The sequence below is a fragment of the Mobula hypostoma genome, chromosome 4 (genome assembly GCF_963921235.1).
Source record: "Mobula hypostoma chromosome 4, sMobHyp1.1, whole genome shotgun sequence".
Lineage (NCBI taxonomy): Eukaryota > Metazoa > Chordata > Chondrichthyes > Myliobatiformes > Myliobatidae > Mobula > Mobula hypostoma.
The window spans coordinates 51,504,015-51,524,406 of NC_086100.1; the positions used below are offsets into that span (position 1 = coordinate 51,504,015).

A 20,392-nucleotide genomic window follows, 5' to 3' on the forward strand; every position below is an offset into this window, starting at 1 on the left:
CATACCAATCCTCATAGAGGGATCAGAAGTGGAGAGAGTGAGGAGTTTCAAGTTCCTGGGTGTCAAAATCTCTGAGGACCTAACCTGGTCCCAACATATCGATGCAGTTATAAGGAAGGCAAAACAACAACTGTACTTCATTAGGAGTTTGAAGAGATTTGACATATCAACAAAAACATTCAAAAACTTCTACAGATGTACCGTGGAGAGCATTCTGACAGGCTGCATCACTGTCTGGTATGGAGGGGCTACTGCACAGGACCGAAAGAAGCTGCAGAAAGTTGTCAATTTAGTCAGCTCCATCTTGGGTACTAACCTACAAAGTACCCAGAACATCTTCAAGGAATGGAGTCTCAGAAAGGCAGCATCCATTATTAAGGACCTTCAGCACACAGGGCATGCCCTTTTCTCCCTTTTCACCAGGTAGGAGGTACAGAAGCCTGAAGGCACACACTCAGTGATTCAGGAACAGCTTCTTCCCCTCTGCCATCTGATTCCTACATGGACATTGAACCCGTGAACACTACCTCACTTTTTAAGATTTATTATTTGTTTTTTTTGCATGATTTTTAATCTTTTCAATATACGAAAACTGTAATTGATTTACTTATTTATTATTATTTTGTTTTATTTTCTTCTTCTATATTAATTGAATTGACTTTATTTCTTGCACCCTTCACATACATGAGTAAAAATCTTTACATTACGTCTCCGTCTACATGTGCAACACACAATCATAGTAATTTATAATAAATAGAACAGTCAAAATGTCAGATAGAAATACACTCAAATCAGCATGAGTTAATCAGTCTGATGGCCTGGTGAAAGAAGCTGTCCCAGAGCCTGTTGGTCCTGGCTTTAATGCTGTGGTACCATTTCCCAGATGGTAGCAGCTGGAATAGATTGTGGTTGGGGTGACTGAGCTCCACAATGATCCTTCGGGCCCTTTTACACACCTGTCTTTGTAAATGTCCTGGATAGTGGGAAGTTCACAACTGCAGATACGCTGGGCTGACCGCCCCACTCTCTGCAGAGTCCTGCGATTAAGGGAGGTACAGTTCCCATATCAGGCAGTGATGCAGCCAGTCAGGATGCTCTCAATTGTACCGCTGTATAAAGTTTTTAGGATTTGGGGGCCCATACTAAACTTCTTCAATCGTCTGAGGTGAAAGAAGCGCTGTTGTGCCTTTTTCACCACACAGCTGGTGTGTACAGACCACGTGAGGTCCTCGGTGATGTGGATGCCGAGGAACTTAAAGCTGTTTATCTTCTTAACCCCAGATCCATTGATGTCAATAGGGGTTAGCCTGTCTCCATTCCTCTTGTAATCCACAACTAGCTCCTTTGTTTTTGTGATATTGAGGGAGAGGTTGTTTTCTTGACACCAATGTGTCAGAGAGATGACGTCTTCCCTGTTAGACCACCTCCTTATTGTTTGAGATTTGGCCAATCAATGCAGTGTCGTCAGCAAATTTAATTAGCAGATTAGAGCCGTGAGTGGCAATACAGTCATGGGTACACAGGGAGTAAAGGAGGGGAGATGGTACACAGCCCTGAAGGGTTCCTGTATTGAGAGTCGGAGGGGTGGAGGTGAGGGAGCCCACTCTTACCACATGCTGGCAATCTGACAGTAAATCCAGGATCCAGCTGCACAAGGCAGGGTCAAGACTGAGGTCTCTGAGCTTCCTGTCAAACCTGGATGGAATTACGGTGTTGAACACTGAACTGTAGTCCAAGAACAGCATTCTCATATCAGCATCCTTCTTCTCCTGATATGTAACGACAGTATGTAGAGCAGTGGCTATTGTGTCGTCTGTCGATCCGTTGTGTCGGTAGGCGAATTGTAGGGGGTCCAGTTTGGGTGGTAGCAAGCTGCAGATGTAATCCTTGACCAGCCTCTCAAAGCATTTACTTATTATTGAGGTGAGTGTCACAGGACGCCAGTTGTTCAAGCATGGTCTTTTTTGGTACCGGGACAATGGTGGATAATTTGAAGCAAGAGGGCACTCTACACAAGGAGAGGGAGAGCTAAAAATATCAGTAAACACGCCTCGGTTGTGCTGTGCACATCCTAAGTACTCGCCCTGGAACGCCGTCCGGACCCACAGCCCTGCGACTGTCCACTCGTTGCAAACATCTGCATACCTTAGCCTCAGAGATGACCAAGTTGCAGGTTGTAGTGGTGGTTTTCCTCGGAGACTCAGAGTTAGTGACATCGAACCAAGCGTGAAAGCGACATATTGCATTGAACTGCTGATACTGTTAACAAATTTCACGAACATACCAGTGATAATAAACCTGATTCTGATTTTCTGTGAAATTATTTGAAAATTAAATACTTGTAAACTTTCTCATAAAACAACCTCACAGGATGATAACTTTTAGATAATTCAAAGTGTAAAATAAGACCCAAAAATAAACAATGAAGACTGAAAAATTTTCAAAAGAAAATTCCAAAAGCTTTTTGAACATAATCCACTTTGTACCAAAAAATCAATAAAAAATAATACACGTGATAATAGCGTAATAATGGTAGTTAAACAGAACTCCAAGTTATTCTTATACTTCCATATCTCTCATAATTTTATGGACTTCTATCAGATGACCCCTCAGCCTCCAACTCTCCAGAAAAATAATTTCAAGTTTATCAAACCTCTGTTACAGCTAATACTCTCTAATCCAGGCAACATCTAGGTAAACCACTTCTGTCCTTCCTTCAAAGCCAAACCCTTCCTGTAACACAGTGAACAGAAAAGCATACAATATTCCAAATGTTGCCTGACCAAAGTTTTACAAGGTTCCAACATGACTTCCTGACTTTCATCCTCAACACCATACCTGATAAAGGCAAATAAGCCATATGCCTTCTTTACCTCCTTATCGACTTGTGTTGCTTCTTTTCAGGAGCTATAGACTTCCAACCCAAGATCCATCTATACATCGATGCTCTTGAAGATTCTGTGACTTACTGTATGCTTTCTCCTTAAATCTAACTTCCCACAGTGCAACTGAATTAAACACCTCTGGTCATTTTTTTGCTTACTTTTCCATCTGGTCTATAGCTTACTGAATGCTTTGTCAATCTTCCTCACTATCTGTGGCTCTGCCAATTTTCGTGTCATCAGAATACTATTAATCAGCCCACCTACTTATACCTATCATAAACTGAGGAGATCTCTGCACTGATCCTTAGGGAACACCACTGGTCACTGACCTTCAGGTAAAGTAAATTCCCTTCATCACTTTCCTCTGTCTTCCATTGCCAAGCCGATTTTGAATAAAATCAACTAAAGTTCCATGGATCCTATGTGCCTTAAACTTTAAACTTCTGGATCAGCTTACCATGAGGGAGCTTGTGGAAAGCTTTACCGAATTCCATCCATATAATATCCAGTGCCCTCACCCATCAATCATCTTTATTTTAAGAGTCTTCTTCTTCATGTGCCTTACACGTTACACGCTTGGACGATCATGGCTCTTCACATCGAATGATCCCTCGCAGTATCAACGATATCTTGCACACTTAGATCTGTTAGTTCTTTCACAGTGTATATATATTTTCTTCTTTGCTTCCCTCAAAGATTTTAAGAGTAATAGGGATAAACCTGGGAATTAGCGAGTCTTATATCAGCGATGGGCAAACCAGTGGAAAGGATTCTTAGAGACAGGATTTACGAGCATTTAAAGAGTTATTATCTGATTAGAGATAGTCAGCATGGCTTTGGCAGAAAAGTATGGGGAGTGGGATTTAGAGGTAATTTTTTTTACAGAGAGTGTTAATTGCATAGAATGCAATGACAAGAGTGGTGGTAGAGGCCGATTCATTTGAAATATTTAAGAGACCCAACACCACCTCCTCTTCATATCAACATGCCCATGATCCTAGGGGTGGCAAACCTATGACACAAATGCCAAAGATGGCACACTCAAAATATTTGTTGGCACATGACAGGTGATGCCGCCCTCAATTCTTGAAACCCCACCTATAATAAAAAGATATATCATTACAATTATCTTTATTGCCAAATGAAGCCAGTTTGACGGCTGCAATATCACTTGATGTTGGATGATATATTTTGAAGTCATCGCAGACCTGGTATACACATCAGTATTTGGATAGTAAACAGTTGAAAGTAAATTTATTACCGAAGTACATATACACCCTTGAAATTCATTTTCTTGCGGGCATACTCAATAAATCCGTAGAATAATAACCGTAACAGAATCAATGAAAGACCTTGCCACTTTGGGCATTGAACCAATGTGCAAAAGACAATAAACTGCAAATACAAAAAAAATGATAATAAATAACCAATAAATATTAAGAACATGAGATGAAAAGTCCTTGAAAGTGAAGGTTGAGGGAACATTTCTATGATGGGGCAAGCGAAGTTATCACCTTTGGTTCAAGAGCCTTTCCTGTGACAGCATTTCATATAGATACACTGATGGTGGAGAGGGCTTTGATGGACTGGGCAGTAGCCATAACTTTCTGTAGGTGTTTCTGCACCAGGCTGTGAAACAACCAGTCAATATGCTGTGCACTATACATCTATAGAGGCTTATCAAAGTTTTGGATGTCATGCTGAATCTTCGCAAAATCTTAAGAAAAGTCGAGGCGCTGCTGTGCCTTCTTCATAATTGCACCTATATGCTTGGCCCAGGGTAGTTCCTCCAAAATAATAACACTGAGGAATGTGAAGTTACTGGCTCTCTCCACCTGGCTCATGGGCCTCTGGTTTCCCTCTCCTGAAGTCAATAATCAGCTCCTTGGTCTTGCTGACACTGAGTGAGCGGTTGTTGTTATGGCACCACTCTGCCATATTTTCAGTCTCCCTCTTATATGCACATTCGTCACCATCTTTAATTTGGCCTACAACAATGGTGTTATCAGCAAACTTGAACATGGCATTGGAGCTGTACTTAGCCGTATCGTCATGTGTAAAGCAAGTAGGGCAGGTGGCTAAACACACAGCCTTGTGGTGCTCCTCTGCTGATGGAGATGGTAGAGGAGATGTTGTTGCCAATCTGAACTGACTGGGGTCTGGAAGTGAAGAAATCGAGCTGTAGTTGATAAAGAGCATCTTTGATGTATGCAAGTTTGCTGTTTGTATGTTCCAGGGTTGAGTGAAGAGCCAATGAGGTGACATCTACCGTGGACCTGTTGCTCCAGTAGGCAAAGTGGAGCAGATCCAAGTTGCTTCTCAGGTAGGAGCTGATATGTTTCATCACCAACCTCTCAAAACACTTCATCACTGCGGATCCAAGTGCTACTGGATGATAGTTTAGTAACAATACTATTCAGAACGCAGTAACAATATGGTCTAGAAACAATGTTATTTATCAATTGTCTTTTTAATTATAATTTTTGAATAGGTGTCTTAAAGTTCTTCACTTACTTTAATCTGTTTCTGTTATATTTTTATTAATAGTAAAACAATGACTACATGTAAATAAGCAACAGGACACATCCTTTTTCATTAAAAAAAATTCATATCTATTGTTCCTAATTCAGTAATCAATGGTAATCAACGCTTAAGGTTACTATAACACGCAAGAGAATTTTTTTTTGAAGTATCGTCAGTCTGGGCACACGCTCTCTAAAAGGTATACCAGCCCCACCCAAGAATAGCAGCAAACCTAATATGTTCCTCTCCTTGATGAACTTGCTTAGTACTTCGCCCATTTCCTGGCTCCATGCATAAGTTCCCTCCTTCCTCTTTGAGTAGTCCTAGCCTCTCCCTGGATATCTTTTTGCTTTTAATGTATGTATGAAATGCTGTGGCATTCACTTAATTCCAATACATCAAGAATACTTCATGGCCCCTTTTAGCTCTCCTAATCCCTGCTTGAAGAATCTCCTTCTTCCTTAATATTCTTCAAAGGACCTGTCCAATTTCAGCTTCCTAACTCTTAAATATTCTTCCTTTTTTTGACTAAATTTGCAAGCATGCTTGTTTCCCAAACCATGCTATCCACATCTTCCTTTAATACAGCAACATGTTGCTCCTGAATTCAGTCCAGCCAGTCTTTAAAACACTCCTACATCAGGTGTGGACTTTCCCAATAACAGCTGCTCTCAATCAACGCACCCCAGCATCTGACTAATATTACCGTAATTAGCCCTTCCACAATTTCCCATGAGTTCCAGTCTATCCTTGTCCATAACCCTGAGGAGTTTGGATCACTACTTGTAGAAATGCTCTCCCACTGAAACTCTGATCATCTGGCCAGACTCACTTCTCAAAACAAGGTCTAGAATGGCTGCTTCCTCAGCTGAATAATATACACACTTGTTCAGAAATTCTCCTGGATGCACCTAAATTCTGCCCCATCTAAGATTATGATACTAAGGGAGTCTCAGCTAATATTGATAAAATTAAGGTCACCACTGCAACTACCCTGATGTCTTTACTTCTTTCCTTAACCTGTCTACATATTTGTTGTTCTATCTCCCTTTGGCCTAGAGTAGGGGTCGCCAACACGTCGATCACGATCGACTGGTTGATCTTTGAGACTTTCCCAGTCGATCCCAAAAAAAATGAAAAATAAATACACAAATACTGTTGTAATGTTGTAATTAGCTAAGATAGACTGGCAAATGACACTTCAAGGATTGACGGTGGATATGCAATGGCAGGCATTTAAAGGTTGCATGGATGAACTACAACAATTGTTCATCCCAGTTTGGCAAAAGAATAAATCAAGGAAGGTAGTGCACCCGTGGCTGACAAGAGAAATTAGGGATAGTATCAATTCCAAAGAAGTAGCATACAAATTAGCCAGAGAAAGTGGCTCACCTGAGGACTGGGAGAAATTCAGAGTTCAGCAGAGGAGGACAAAGGGCTTAATTAGGAAGGGGAAAAAAGATTATGAGAGAAAACTGGCAGAGAACATAAAAACGGACTGTAAAAGCTTTTATAGATATGTAAAAAGGAAAAGACTGATAAAGACAAATGTAGGTCCCCTGCAAACAGAAACAGGTGAATTGATTATGGGGAGCAAGGACATGGCAGACCAATTGAATAATTACTTTGGTTCTGTCTTCACTAAGGAGGACATAAATAATCTTCCAGAAATAGTAAGGGACAGAGGGTCCAGTGAGATGGAGGAACTGAGCGAAATACATGTTAGTAGGGAAGTGGTGTTAGGTAAATTGAAGGGATTGAAGGCAGATAAATCCCCAGGGCCAGATGGTCTGCATCCCAGAGTGCTTAAGGAAGTGGCCCAAGAAATAGTGGATGCATTAGTGATAATTTTTCAAAACTCGTTAGATTCTGGACTAGTTCCTGAGGATTGGAGGGTGGCTAATGTAACCCCACTTTTTAAAAAAGGAGGGAGAGAGAAACCGGGGAATTATAGGCCGGTTAGCCTAACGTCGGTGGTGGGGAAACTGCTGGAGTCAGTTATCAAGGATGTGATAACAGCACATTTGGAAAGCGGTGAAATGATCGGACAAAGTCAGCATGGATTTGTGAAAGGAAAATCATGTCTGACGAATCTCATAGAATTTTTTGAGGATGTAACTAGTAGAGTGGATAGGGGAGAACCAGTGGATGTGGTATATTTGGATTTTCAAAAGGCTTTTGACAAGGTCCCACATAGGAGATTAGTGTGCAAACTTAAAGCACACGGTATTGGGGGTAAGGTATTGGTGTGGGTGGAGAATTGGTTAGCAGACAGGAAGCAAAGAGTGGGAATAAACGGGACCTTTTCAGAATGGCAGGCGGTGACTAGTGGGGTACCGCAAGGCTCAGTGCTGGGACCCCAGTTGTTTACAATATATATTAATGACTTGGATGAGGGAATTAAATGCAGCATCTCCAAGTTTGCGGATGACACGAAGCTGGGTGGCAGTGTTAGCAGTGAGGAGGATGCTAAGAGGATGCAGGGTGACTTGGATAGGTTGGGTGAGTGGGCAAACTCATGGCAGATGCAATTTAATGTGGATAAATGTGAAGTTATCCACTTTGGTGGCAAAAATAGGAAAACAGATTATTATCTGAATGGTGGCCGATTAGGAAAAGGGGAGGTGCAACGAGACCTGGGTGTCATTATACACCAGTCATTGAAAGTGGGCATGCAGGTACAGCAGGCGGTGAAAAAGGCGAACGGTATGCTGGCATTTATAGCGAGAGGATTCGAGTACAGGAGCAGGGAGGTACTACTGCAGTTGTACAAGGCCTTGGTGAGACCACACCTGGAGTATTGTGTGCAGTTTTGGTCCCCTAATCTGAGGAAAGACATCTTTGCCATAGAGGGAGTACAAAGAAGGTTCACCAGATTGATTCCTGGGATGGCAGGTCTTTCATATGAAGAAAGACTGGATGAACTGGGCTTGTACTCGTTGGAATTTAGAAGATTGAGGGGGGATCTGATTGAAACGTATAAGATCCTAAAGGGATTGGACAGGCTAGATGCAGGAAGATTGTTCCCGATGTTGGGGAGGTCTAGAACGAGGGGTCACAGTTTGAGGATAGAGGGGAAGCCTTTTAGGACCGAGGTTAGGAAAAACTTCTTCACACAGAGAGTGGTGAATCTGTGGAATTCTCTGCCACAGCAAACTGTTGAGGCCAGTTCATTAGCTATGTTTAAAAGGAAGTTAGATATGGCCCTTGTGGCTTCAGGGGTCAGGGGGTATGGAGGGAAGGCTGGGTTCTGAGTTGGATGATCAGCCATGATCATAATAAATGGCGGTGCAGGCTCGAAGGGCCGAATGGCCTACTCCTGCACCTATTTTCTATGTTTCTATGTTTCTATGTTTCTATTATAAAAATAAGTAATACTAATTAGGATAATGGTAATATAGCAATATTTTCGCTATTGAAAACTATTTGTAAAGAGAGATTGTTTCCGGGTTGCGGGGTTTTAGTTCCGTTCTTTCTGCCCAGTGCGCATGTGTGTATAGCTCCCCCGCCATGCACCGCATTTTCAGCGCAGCTTGTGCTGCGTCAAAGTGACCAATTAGATTGGATGAGGGTACAGACTGTCACAAACATCAATATACAGCATTTGCTCATGATATCCTGCAAGTTTGCTAGCTAGCACGGCGGAGGCTCCACGAAAGAAGGCAAAAACATACAACTTCCATCCAGAATGGGAAGAAGAATTTCTATTTACCTTGGTGAAAGACAAGTGTTTATGTATGTTGTGCCACCAAACACAAACACTATCTAAAAGAGGGTATCTGGAGAGGCACCACAACACCAACCACCAGAAATTTAAAGACACCTACCCCCCAAAGAGCGCAATTCATGCCAGGAAAGTTGAGGAGCTGAAATCGGGGTTGAAGGCCCAGCAATCCTTTTTCACAAAATATGCTGCTCAAAATAAGGCTGCTATTGAAGCATCATTTCATGTAAGTCACCTTTTGGCTAAACACAAGAAGTCTTTTACAGATGGCGATTTATTCAAGGAAGCAATGGTCATTACCGCACAGACTGTTTTTAATAACTTTAAAAACAAAAGCGACATCACAACCGCAGTACATAGTATACCGCTTGGCCCTGCAACAGTGACAAGGAGGGTAGAGTCACTGTCAGAGGATATGGATCGACAAGTGTTAAAGGACTTGTCACTCTGTGAATATTTCTCACTGCAGTTCGATGAATCCCTGGATGTAATGCAAACAGCTCAGCTTGTTGTATTTGTCAGAATGGCTTTCCATTACTGGTGGCAATTACTACTGATGGGGCCCCAGCAAAGCGTGGTGTGCGCGTTGGTTTTATAGCACTGTACCGTAATGACCCTAATTTTCCCAGCTTCCTACATTATCACTGTGTGATCCATCAGCAGGCCTTGGCTGGGAAGGTCGTGGACTTCTCTCATGTAACGACACTGGTGGTCAAACTGATAAACTTGATTCGAGCAAAAACGCTTCAGCACCACTTATTCAAAGCATTATTGGATGAGCTCGATGCCGCTTACGGAGACATAATTCTTCATGCTGATGTTCGGTGGTTGAGTCGCGGTAAAGTTCTGCAACGACTTCTTGACTTGCTGCCTGAGATAAAGACTTTCCTGTCAACCAGAAACGAGGAGCACGAGGAGCTGTCAGATGATGCGTGGCTACTGGATTTAGCATTTCTGACAGACATAACGGCTAAATTAAACACACTTAATAATGAGCTCATGGGAAAAGACCAACACCTAACCCACATGATAAGCGCAGTAAATGCATTTAAAGCCAAGCTCGGTGTTTGGATTTCAAATTTAAAGAAAGGGAGGCTGACACACTTTTCCAACTTGGAAAAAGTGTTACCAGACATCAAGGAAAAAAATGCTTTTCGCCCTGAGCAGTACTGTGCTCACTTAGACAAACTGGCAATAGAGTTCGATCGGCGTTTTGGGGAGATAAATGTCATGAAAGATATTGCTGCATTTACTTCAAACCCATTTCTGCCGATCAATATAGAACAGATAGCAGCCAAACTCCAGCAAGTATTTGGTGTGCCAAGTGATTCTGAAATGGAAATAATTGATTTGCAAAATGACATCAAGCTTAAAGCAAGATCAGGGGACGGTGACTTTTGGGGGCTTGTCAGCAGGGAGAAGTTTCCTTATCTCACCGCACGTGCACTAAAAGCCAGTGCCTACTTCGGGTCAACTTATCTGCATGAAATTGCATTTTCACAGATGAAAAGTATTAAATCTAAGTACATGAGCTCTCTTACTAACAGACAACTCACAGACTGTCTCAGACAGGCTGTCTGTAGTTATGTGCCAAATTTCAGAGAACTAGCAGAAAGTATTCAGCCCCAATCATCACACTGAATGCAACAGTCAATTTTTTTTCATTTATTTTTCGTGTTGAAATAAAACTAAATAATGAAACTTAGAATTAAAGGTGTGAAGTATTGTAATATTCTTAAAGAAAAACAGCTATGGCCTGTTTGATATGCTAGTTACCGTGTTTTCTTGTTTGAACTAATTTGAAAGTTTGACAAAAGTATTTTGTGTAATTCAAATACATTTAGCCCAAATAAAAGACCTCAAACTGGAAGTACAATCTGAGCTGTTTTTTCTCTAAGCGATTTAGTAGGTAGATCTTGCCTTTCACTAAGGTCGAGGTAGGTGATCTTGGGCTTAAAAAGGTTGGTGACCACTAGCCTAGAGCATTTTCCCATATTCATGACAGCATCTTTCTTATTCCTGCTCACTACCCTTATTGCCTTACTCGATGAGCCATTCAGAATGTCCTAAGTGCTACTGTGATATTCTCCCTGATCAGTAATGCAAACCCCCCCACCTCTTTAACATCCCACTCTTTGATGACTGAAACCCCTAAAACTTGGAATGCCAGCTCTCCCCATCTCTCAACTAAGTCCCTGCTATATTTACAAAAGCATAGTTCATTGTACTAATCCAGGCCTAAATTCATGCGATTTATCTGTAATACTCCTAGCAAAGAAACAGATACACTTAAGCTACTGTGCTCCTTCACCTGGCCCTGCCTGTCCTATCTTACTGCCTTCTCCTCATCCCTCCTACTGGCTGACCTACAATTTTACAATATCTGTAATTTGATTTGCAAACCTGATACTAAATTAGGAAGAAGCATAAAAAACGTAATTTACAGATGGCTATGAAAGAAAACTAACAACTTGACAGTTGAGATATTGAGATGAGAGCTGATGATATCAGAAGTAATTTGGCTTTCGAGTCAACATACAAGAACTCTACTTGAACTATATTCTACAGACCATTGCCTTTGTCAGAGCTGGGGAGCAGTCAATACCTGCCAAAAGAACATTTGCAGGCATTCTGACCTCTGCAAGGGACTAGCAGCTGTTGGTGGACCTCAAAGGGCAGCTGAAGTTCCCCAACCATATCGCAGCCACCACCCTGCGACCAGACATTGTCCTAGTGTCTGAGTCTACTAAGCAAGTGGTGCTGCTGGAGCTGACAGTCCCATGGGAAGATAGCTTGGAAGAGGCCTTTGAAAGGAAGCTCTCCAAGTACGCAGGACTGGTCAGCAACTGTCAGCAGGCTGGATGGAGAGCGAGGTGTCTCCCAGTGGAGGTTGGTTGTAGGGGATTCGTAGCCCGTTCTTTAGTTAGAGCCTTCAGCATTTTGGGCATCGAGGGAGAGAGAAAGAGGAGAGCCATCCGCAGTACCACCAATGCGGCCGAGAGGGCCTCAAGATGGCTGTGACTCAAAAGAGGGGAGCCATGGAGTCATAAGTAGCTAGCCATCTGGACACAAGCTGGGGTCTGATCAGCCCCGGCTGGGTCATCTTGAGGAGGCTGTATGATGTTGAAAGACCCGAAACACCCAATGATTCCAGGAACATCACTGAAGATGTGTCCAGAAGCATCAATAGATGTATGTGCACAGCTTACCTTCCCACTTTAGGGACACTAATTACTTAGTATCATATTTAATACTTCATGACAGGAAATGTTTCAATTGCTATATTTTCATATACAGATGAGGTGCAAAATCAGTACTTTGTCCTTACTTTTGTAAGTAGTTGTATAAGTAGCTATGAGATTATTTTTTAACCTAATCTGTTTTCTGATTGCTGGGTGTATCTCAACTCCATTTAACAACTTTTCTTTGTAGTTCCGATTAACCTCATCCATCAATCTCATTCTTAAAAACTTTGAGTCAAGATTCTTAGAAAAATAGAGGGCTATGTGGTAGGGAAATTCTAGGCAGTTTCTCAGGCATCCCACCCTGCAAAAACTCATTTCAGGGAGGTAGCACCATCAATTTGCGGGAGACTCCCGCAACTTCCGGGAGAGGTGTGATGTCTGCAATAGAGTAGCTCCTTAGCAGCTAGCCAGATAGTTTAAATAACGTCAGCTACACTAATGAACAAATGACACTTGTTAAACTTACCTCAACATGTCTTTTACAGTCCTAACACACCACGGGCAATAGAAAAGTCACTGTTGCAAAGAGTGCAGCGAGCAACACTGTCATTATTTTGACCCCTATTAAGCAGGGGTACACTTCAGTGCAGTCTGGGGTGATGTACATTTTATATTTTCTTTTTTTGGAACACTCTGCCATGGCACGCTATCGCTCTCTCTCTCTCGCTTGCGCGCGCTCTCTCTCATGGTCACTCACGCATTCTCGCTTGCTTGCTCTCGCTCTCTCTCTTTCTCGTGTGCACACTCCCTCTCTCGTGGTAGCTCTCACGCTCGCTCTTGCTGTCTCTCACTCGCTCTCAAAAAAATTGATTTCCGTGATATTGTATATAAATTGCGGGCATCAGGGAGCCACTATTAATATGCGGGAGACTCCCGGAAATTCCGGGAGAGGTGGGATGTCTGGTTTCTAGAGTAGGTTACATGGTCGGCACAACACTGTGGGCCGAAGGGCCTGTAATGTGCTGTAGATGTCCATGTTCTATGTTCTAAGATTCAAACATTTTCAGAGAAATAGGGAGCTGAATATTCACACAAACATTTTGCACAAAATATCTTCATTCAAACTGGTAAATGTATAAAAGTTAATTTTAAAGTTTCACCTAAAAGTTATTTCTACACTGGGCTTTGCATGTGTGACACCTGCTTTCAAAGTATTTCAAGTAAATGAGTGAGAAACCTAGTTTGGGCACCCCTGGTTAAAATTTCTGTTACTGTGAATAGCTAAATGAGTAAAAGATGACCTGATTTCCAAAAGGCATAAAGTTAAAGATGACACATTTCTTTAATATTTTAAGATTACTTTTATTCCCATCTTTTACAGTTCCAAAATAACAAAAAGGGAAAAGGGCCCAAAGCAAAAGTTTGGGTACCCTGCTTGGTCAGTACTTAGTAACACCCCCTTTGGCAAGTATCACAGCTTGTAAACGCTTTCTGTAGCCAACTAAGAGTCTTTCAATTCTTGTTTGGGGGATTTTTGCCCATTCTTCCTTGCAAAAGGCTTCTAGTTCAACTAAGAGTCTTTCAATTCTTGTTTGGGGGATTTTTGCCCATTCTTCCTTGCAAAAGGCTTCTAGTTGTGAGATTCTTGGGCTGTCTTGCATGCACTGCTCTTTTGAGGTCTATCTACAGATTTTCGATGATGTTTAGGTTGGGAGACTGTGAGGGGCATGGCAAAACCTTCAGTTTGCACCTCTTGAGGTAGTCCATTGAGGTGTGTTTAGGATCACTATCCTGTTGTAGAAGCCATCCTCTTTTCATCTTCAGCTTTTTTGCTTTTACAGACGATGTGATGTTTGCTTCCAGAATTTGCTGGTATTTGATTGAATTCATACTTCCCTCTACCATTGAAATGTTCCCCGTGCCACTGGCTGCAACACAAGCCCAAGGCATGATCGATCCACCCTCGTGCTTAACAGTTAGAAAAGTGTTCTTTTCATGAAATTCTGCACCCTTTTTTCTCCAAACATACCTTTGCTCATTGCAGCCAAAAAGTTCTATTTTAACTTCATCAGTCCACAGGACAAGTTTCCAAAATGCATCAGGCTTGTTTGGATGTTCCTTTGCAAACTTCTTGCGCTGGTTTTTGTGGTGAGGATGCAGGAAAGGTTTTCTTCTGATGACTCTTCCATGAAGGTCATACTTGTGCAGGTGTCGCTGCACAGTAGAACAGTGCACCACCACTCCAGAGTCTGCTAAATCTTCCTGAAGGTCTTTTGCAGTCAAACAGGGGTTTTGATTTGCCTTTCTAGCAATCCTACGAGCAGTTCTCTCGAAAAGTTTTCTTGGTCTTCCTGACCTCAACTTGACCTCCACCATTCCTGTTAACTGCCATTTCTTAATTACATTACGAACTGAGGAAATGGCTACCTGAAAACACTTTGCTATCTTCTTATAGCCTTCTCCTGCTTTGTGAGCATCATTTATTTTAATTTTCAGGGTGCTAGGCAGCTGCTTAGAGGAGCCCATGGCTGCTGATTGTTGGGACAAGGTTTGAGGAGTCAGGCTATTTATAAAGCTTTGAAATTTGCATCACCTGGCCTTTCCTAATGATGATAGTGAACAAGCTATAGCCCTAATAAGCAAATTAAGGTCTGAGACCTTGGTAAAAGTTATCTGAGACCTCAAATCTCTTGGGGTGCTCAAACATTTGCATGGTGCTCCTTTCCTTTTTTTCCTACTCTAAAACTGTACAAAACAAAAATAATACACTAGTCTTGCTTAAAATGTTGAAAAGAATGTTTCATCTTTAACTTTATGACTTTTGGAGATCAGTTCATCTTCTACTCACTTAACTATTCACAGTAACAGAAATTTTGACCGGGGTGCCCAAACTTCTGCATGCAACTGTAGTTCCATTCATCTGCCCACACTGAAAGCAACACCGACATAAAATGGACCTTCTAAATCAAGAAAAGGTTAGTAAGATTACAAAAAATATACAATATTTATTTAGTTGAAAAGAACTGAAGAGTTTATAAATATTTGAAAAGGAACATGGATGGCATACAATACTTCTTTGAATATTAAAAACAATGACCTTTTGTACATTTTTTTTGAACCACTGGAATTCTAAAGTTAAAAACATGGCCCAATAATTGAAGTGAGACCAATAGTAATTCAAGCTCACATTTCTTAATGAGCGCTCAATAAATACAGGCCACAACAAAAACCATACAGGCGACTCATGATCACTACACATTAGAAAACACTGTTTCAATCCAGAGAGAAATGTCAAAATAGTCAAACGAAGAAAAAGTACTGGTGACTTTAAGTAGCTTTTTGACAACATAGCAAAGAACTTAGGATATCAAAATATATGGAATATACAAGATTAAAATATCACATATATGTCCATACACTGTTTCTCTTTAATTTTCATCTTTTATCTCCAGTTTCGTACTCCAATCGATATATCTGTGGCTGAGTGTTTTTATTACCAAATAAGTAGCTTTGATATTTGGAGCAACAATAAGAGTGAAATTAAATTATTTCATTGTTTTCATGTGTTTAAGTGTTTTAGTTTTATAAATCTGTCAATAGTCTAAAAAATAGTAGTAATTTATATAGCTGAATGTTTGTGAATGCTCAGCAGACTTCTGGTTCAATGGAAGGCAATAGTTTAATGAGATGCCAAAGCTTTTCTGTGGAAAGTGCTGTACAAGTTAGGGCTAATTTCACAAAGGAGTTTTAGTGGGCGGGGGGGGGGGCTTACTAGGATCTATTTGTGGCATTGTATATGAATGTCACAAGGAGCAGCAGCAGGAGTAGGCCATCCAGCCCATCAACCCTGCTCCACCATTCAATAAGATCCTGGCTAATCTGACCATGGACTCATCTCCACCTACATGCCTTTTCCCTCATAACCCAACTATGCAAAAATCTATCCAACCTTGTTTTAAATATGTTAACTGAGGCAGCCTCCACTGCTTCATTGGACAGAGAATTCCACAGATTCACCACTTTTTGGGAAAAGCAGTTCCTCCTCAACTCCAGCCTGAATTTACTCCCCCAAATCTTGAGGCTATGTTCCCCAGTTCCACTCTCACCTACCAGTGTAAACAGCTTTCCTGCCTCTATCTTACTTATCCCTTTCAAAATGTTATACATTTCTATAAGATGATCTCTCATTCTTCTGAATTCCAGCAAATACAGTCACAGGTGACTTAATCTCTCCTCATAGTCTAACCCCCTCATCTCTGGAATCAACCTGGTGAACCTCCTCTGCACTGCCTCCGAAGTCAGTATATCCTTCCTCAAGTAAGGAGACCAGAACTGCACACTGTACTCCAGGTGCAGCCTCACCATTACTCTATACAGTCGCAGCATAACCCCACTGCTCTTAAATTCAATCCCTCTAGCAATACTTGTTTCATTTTATAAATAGTACACACAACAGGAATAATCCCAAATTTTAAAAACATGGACACAGAAACTTCTGAAGTTCAAAATGTCTGCAAAAGTACATTCTTTTGACCAGATAGGTTAAATAAAAGAGGTTAAAATATTCTGCAGTAGTATCTGGTAAACAGAGGCACATTAAGTACAAAGGGCGGAACAGTCAAGTTGAGGAACTTATGAAGAATTGTAAATAACGGGGTAAACGTTCTCTAGCTCACTGGAAGATGACATTGGCGATGATGAGGCCTCAAGCAGCAGATTTTTTAAAAAATTATCTCTGATAAACAGCTAAAAAGTGTTAAGTAACAAAACAGATTCTGCACATGCTGGAGATCTTGATCAGGAAGTGTCTTACCCTGAAAGGTAGTCTGTTCCTCTGTTGATGTTACCTGATCAGCTGAGTTCCTTCAGCATTCTGTTTGTGTTGCTTAAAAAAATCTGTAATGGGTTTAATTAAAATAGCTCAATGAATTTGAAGTAACAAAATTTCTGCAACAACTTCAGTCAAATTTACAAATTTCCAATTGGATAAATAGTTGATAGAATACCTCAAATTTATGATACCAATAGTATTGAACAGACTTCCCAAAATGCAGAAACCTTATACAAATCTTGAAGAAATCTTGTTACTTCAAATATATTGAGATATTTTAATTAAATCTATCACATACTTTTTTTAAGAAACACATAAAATACTGAAGGAACTCAGGCAACATCAATGGAGGGAAATGAACAGTTGATGTCGAACTTGAATCAGTTAATTTGAGTCAATCTGGTTTTACTCAATTAAGATTACATTTTTATTCTGGTATTAATCACATATCCTCTGTCTTTAATACAATCTTATAATTCAACAGCCAGACAAATGACTAATGTTTCAACATTTTGTCAGTCACATTACAAATGGAAATCAAAAACCTGCCAGAAATCACTATGATTACAGATCATACTGCATTACTGATTTGTTTTAAAGACTCTGAACGAAAATATACCTATCCTTTATTATTGGTAATTCATACATGACAGAACAGCTTATTCTGAATTTCTATGAACACAGCAAAGCACAATGTTGTTATCCAACTTGAATGCAAAATAGACACAATGAACGCAACCGTAATGTCCTGGACACATTGAACTCTGCCCTGGAAATTTCAATGTTACTCCATTCTGAATGAACAGGCATTCCCACACTTCAAGAGAATCTAAACATCTGGACCTTTAAATTGTATACCATAAATAATTGCCTCTTTATAAACAACTATTAGGCCAGACGTTACAGTGCCTATTAAGGCATTATCTACTAGAGCTGGAAAATGCTCAATTAGAAGTATGGGAAATTCTCAAATACAAGGCACACCAAAACTGCCATCAAATTGCCCACAGCTCAGTTTTGGTGACTTAGTGATTCCACGAGGTGAGTGTTTTTTGAGCCTTGTGCAATGGGTAAAAATAAACCTTTCAGAAAATTATTATTATTATGTTATCTACTAAAAATAAAAGATTACAGCTTTAATAATATCCCACCAGCTATACCACATATAATCTCATCAATGTAATTGCTGTAATTTTTATTCTGCCAAAGATATATTAATAAGATGGTGTATTTTCATTTCCGCAGGTTTTTATCATCATAAATTCCTTTCTTTAGCAGGGGCGTGAAAAGTCAGCATACATCGGTAGTTAAAATTCAATCAGTGTTTTACTGAATATTTGAGGCTTTTCACCAAGTAGTAGGGTACACTGTCCGAGTAGTCGGCAGCAGAATGGGATCAAGAATTCACTTTTATTAAGTTGATGATATTAAGGATGCTGCAGTATTACATAGTATTACTATTTCTGTCTTTTTTTGAACGATCTTTAAAATGAAGTTGATGATCAGCTAAACAGTATCCATTTCCTTCTATTTCAGTGGCACATGCATCTTTTCTAGCAATGCAGTTGAGACTATCTCAAGAGTACATTGACTCAAGTTTCCATTGATTGAAATGGGAAAGATTCAGCTTTAAACACGAGGGAAAAAATGAACCTTTCTACATTCAAAGTCAGCACATACCTGATTATATCAACAATAATCTCACCTGATCCCCATACGGAGTTTTTCAAGTACATCACATTTCTGGAAACTTATCATATTTTCATTGTTATTATAATATCATTGTTTAAGTTTCCATTCCACTTCTGTGAATCTTATATTCTTAGGAGTGAAGACGGTGAATTATTAAGTACACTATTTACTGTCTTTTGTTACAATTGACTGAAGCGTGAGCTGTACATCCAAGTCAGCTAAAAAAGAATTGCTGTTTATCCTACTCAAAAGATGCTATTTCACCCAAACCAATTAAAGGGACGTGTGCCTAGCCCACTGCTCTATTCTCTCTACACCCATGACTGTGCGGCTATGCGCAGGTCAAATGCCATGAATCTATAAATTTGCTTATGTTACAACTATTGTCAGCAGAATTGCAGACGGCGAAGAGAAGGGGTCAAGGAGCAAGATATATCAACTAGTTGAGTGGTGTCACAGCAGCAACCTTGCACTCAACATCAGTAAGACCAAAGACCAAATTGTGGGCCTCAGGATAAGATGAGGGGATACACACCAGTCCTTATAGAGGGGTCAGAGTATAAAGAGTGAGCAATTTCAAGTTCCTGGGTGTCAGCATCTCTGAAGATCTATCCTGGCCCAACGTGTCGATGCAGCTACAAAGAAAGGACAAGACTAGTTATGAACACAAGGAAATCTGCAGATGCTGGAATTTCAAGCAACACACATAAAAGTTGCTGGTGAATGCAGCAGGCCAGGCAGCATCTCTAGGAAGAGGTACAGTCGACGTTTCGGGCCGAGACCCTTCGTCAGGACTAACTGAAAGAAGAGCTAGTAAGAGATTTGAAAGTGGGAGTGGGAGGGGGAGATCCAAAATGCTAGAAGACAGGAGGGGGGGGGATGGAGCCAAGAGCTAGACAGTTGATTAGCAAAAGGAATATGAGAAGATCATGGGACAGGAGGCCAAAGGAGAAAGAAGGGGGGCGGGGTGAAGCTCAGAGGATGGGCAAGGCGAGAGGGACAGAGGGAGAAAAAGGAGAGAGAAAAAGAATGTGTGTATAGAAATAAATAACGAATGGGGTATGAGGGGGAGGTGGGGCATTAACAGAAATTAGAGAAGTCAATGTTCATGCCATCAGGTTGGAGGCTACCCAGACAGAATACAAGGTGTTGTTCCTCCAACCTGAGTGTGGCTTCATCTTGACAGCAGAGGAGGCTGTGGATAGACATATCAGAATGGGAATGGGACGTGGAATTAAAATGTGTGGCCACTGGGAGATCCTGCTTTGATTTCTCTAACTTCCGTTGATGCCCCTCCTCTCCCCCCCACCCCATCCGTTATTTATTCATTTTATATATATATATATATAATCCCCCGTACCCCATCCATTATTTATTCTATATATATATATATATATATATATATTATTCTTTTTCTCTCTCTCCTTTTTCCCTCTCTGTCCCTCTCACTACTCTCACTATATTCCTTGCCCATCCTGTGGGCCTCAAAAAGGCAGCATTCATCATTAAGGAACCCCATCATCCAGGACATGCCTTGTTCTCATTGCTACCA

The 20,392-nt window shown here is 40.8% G+C and overlaps 1 protein-coding gene across 5 annotated transcripts in view; it reads right to left on the bottom strand.

Annotated features, from left to right (window-relative positions):
- Positions 1–20,392, bottom strand: part of LOC134345314 (inactive N-acetylated-alpha-linked acidic dipeptidase-like protein 2) — a 1,001,093-nt gene that overhangs the window by 622,451 nt on the left and 358,250 nt on the right. Inside the window, exon 4 of one of the 5 annotated variants that reach the window (XM_063045780.1) lies at positions 17,131–17,213. The exons of the other annotated variants lie outside the window; for them this stretch is intronic. The gene's annotated coding sequence lies outside the window, so the exon portion shown is untranslated. The remainder of the gene's footprint in view (positions 1–17,130; positions 17,214–20,392) is intronic. 5 annotated transcript variants of the gene reach the window in all.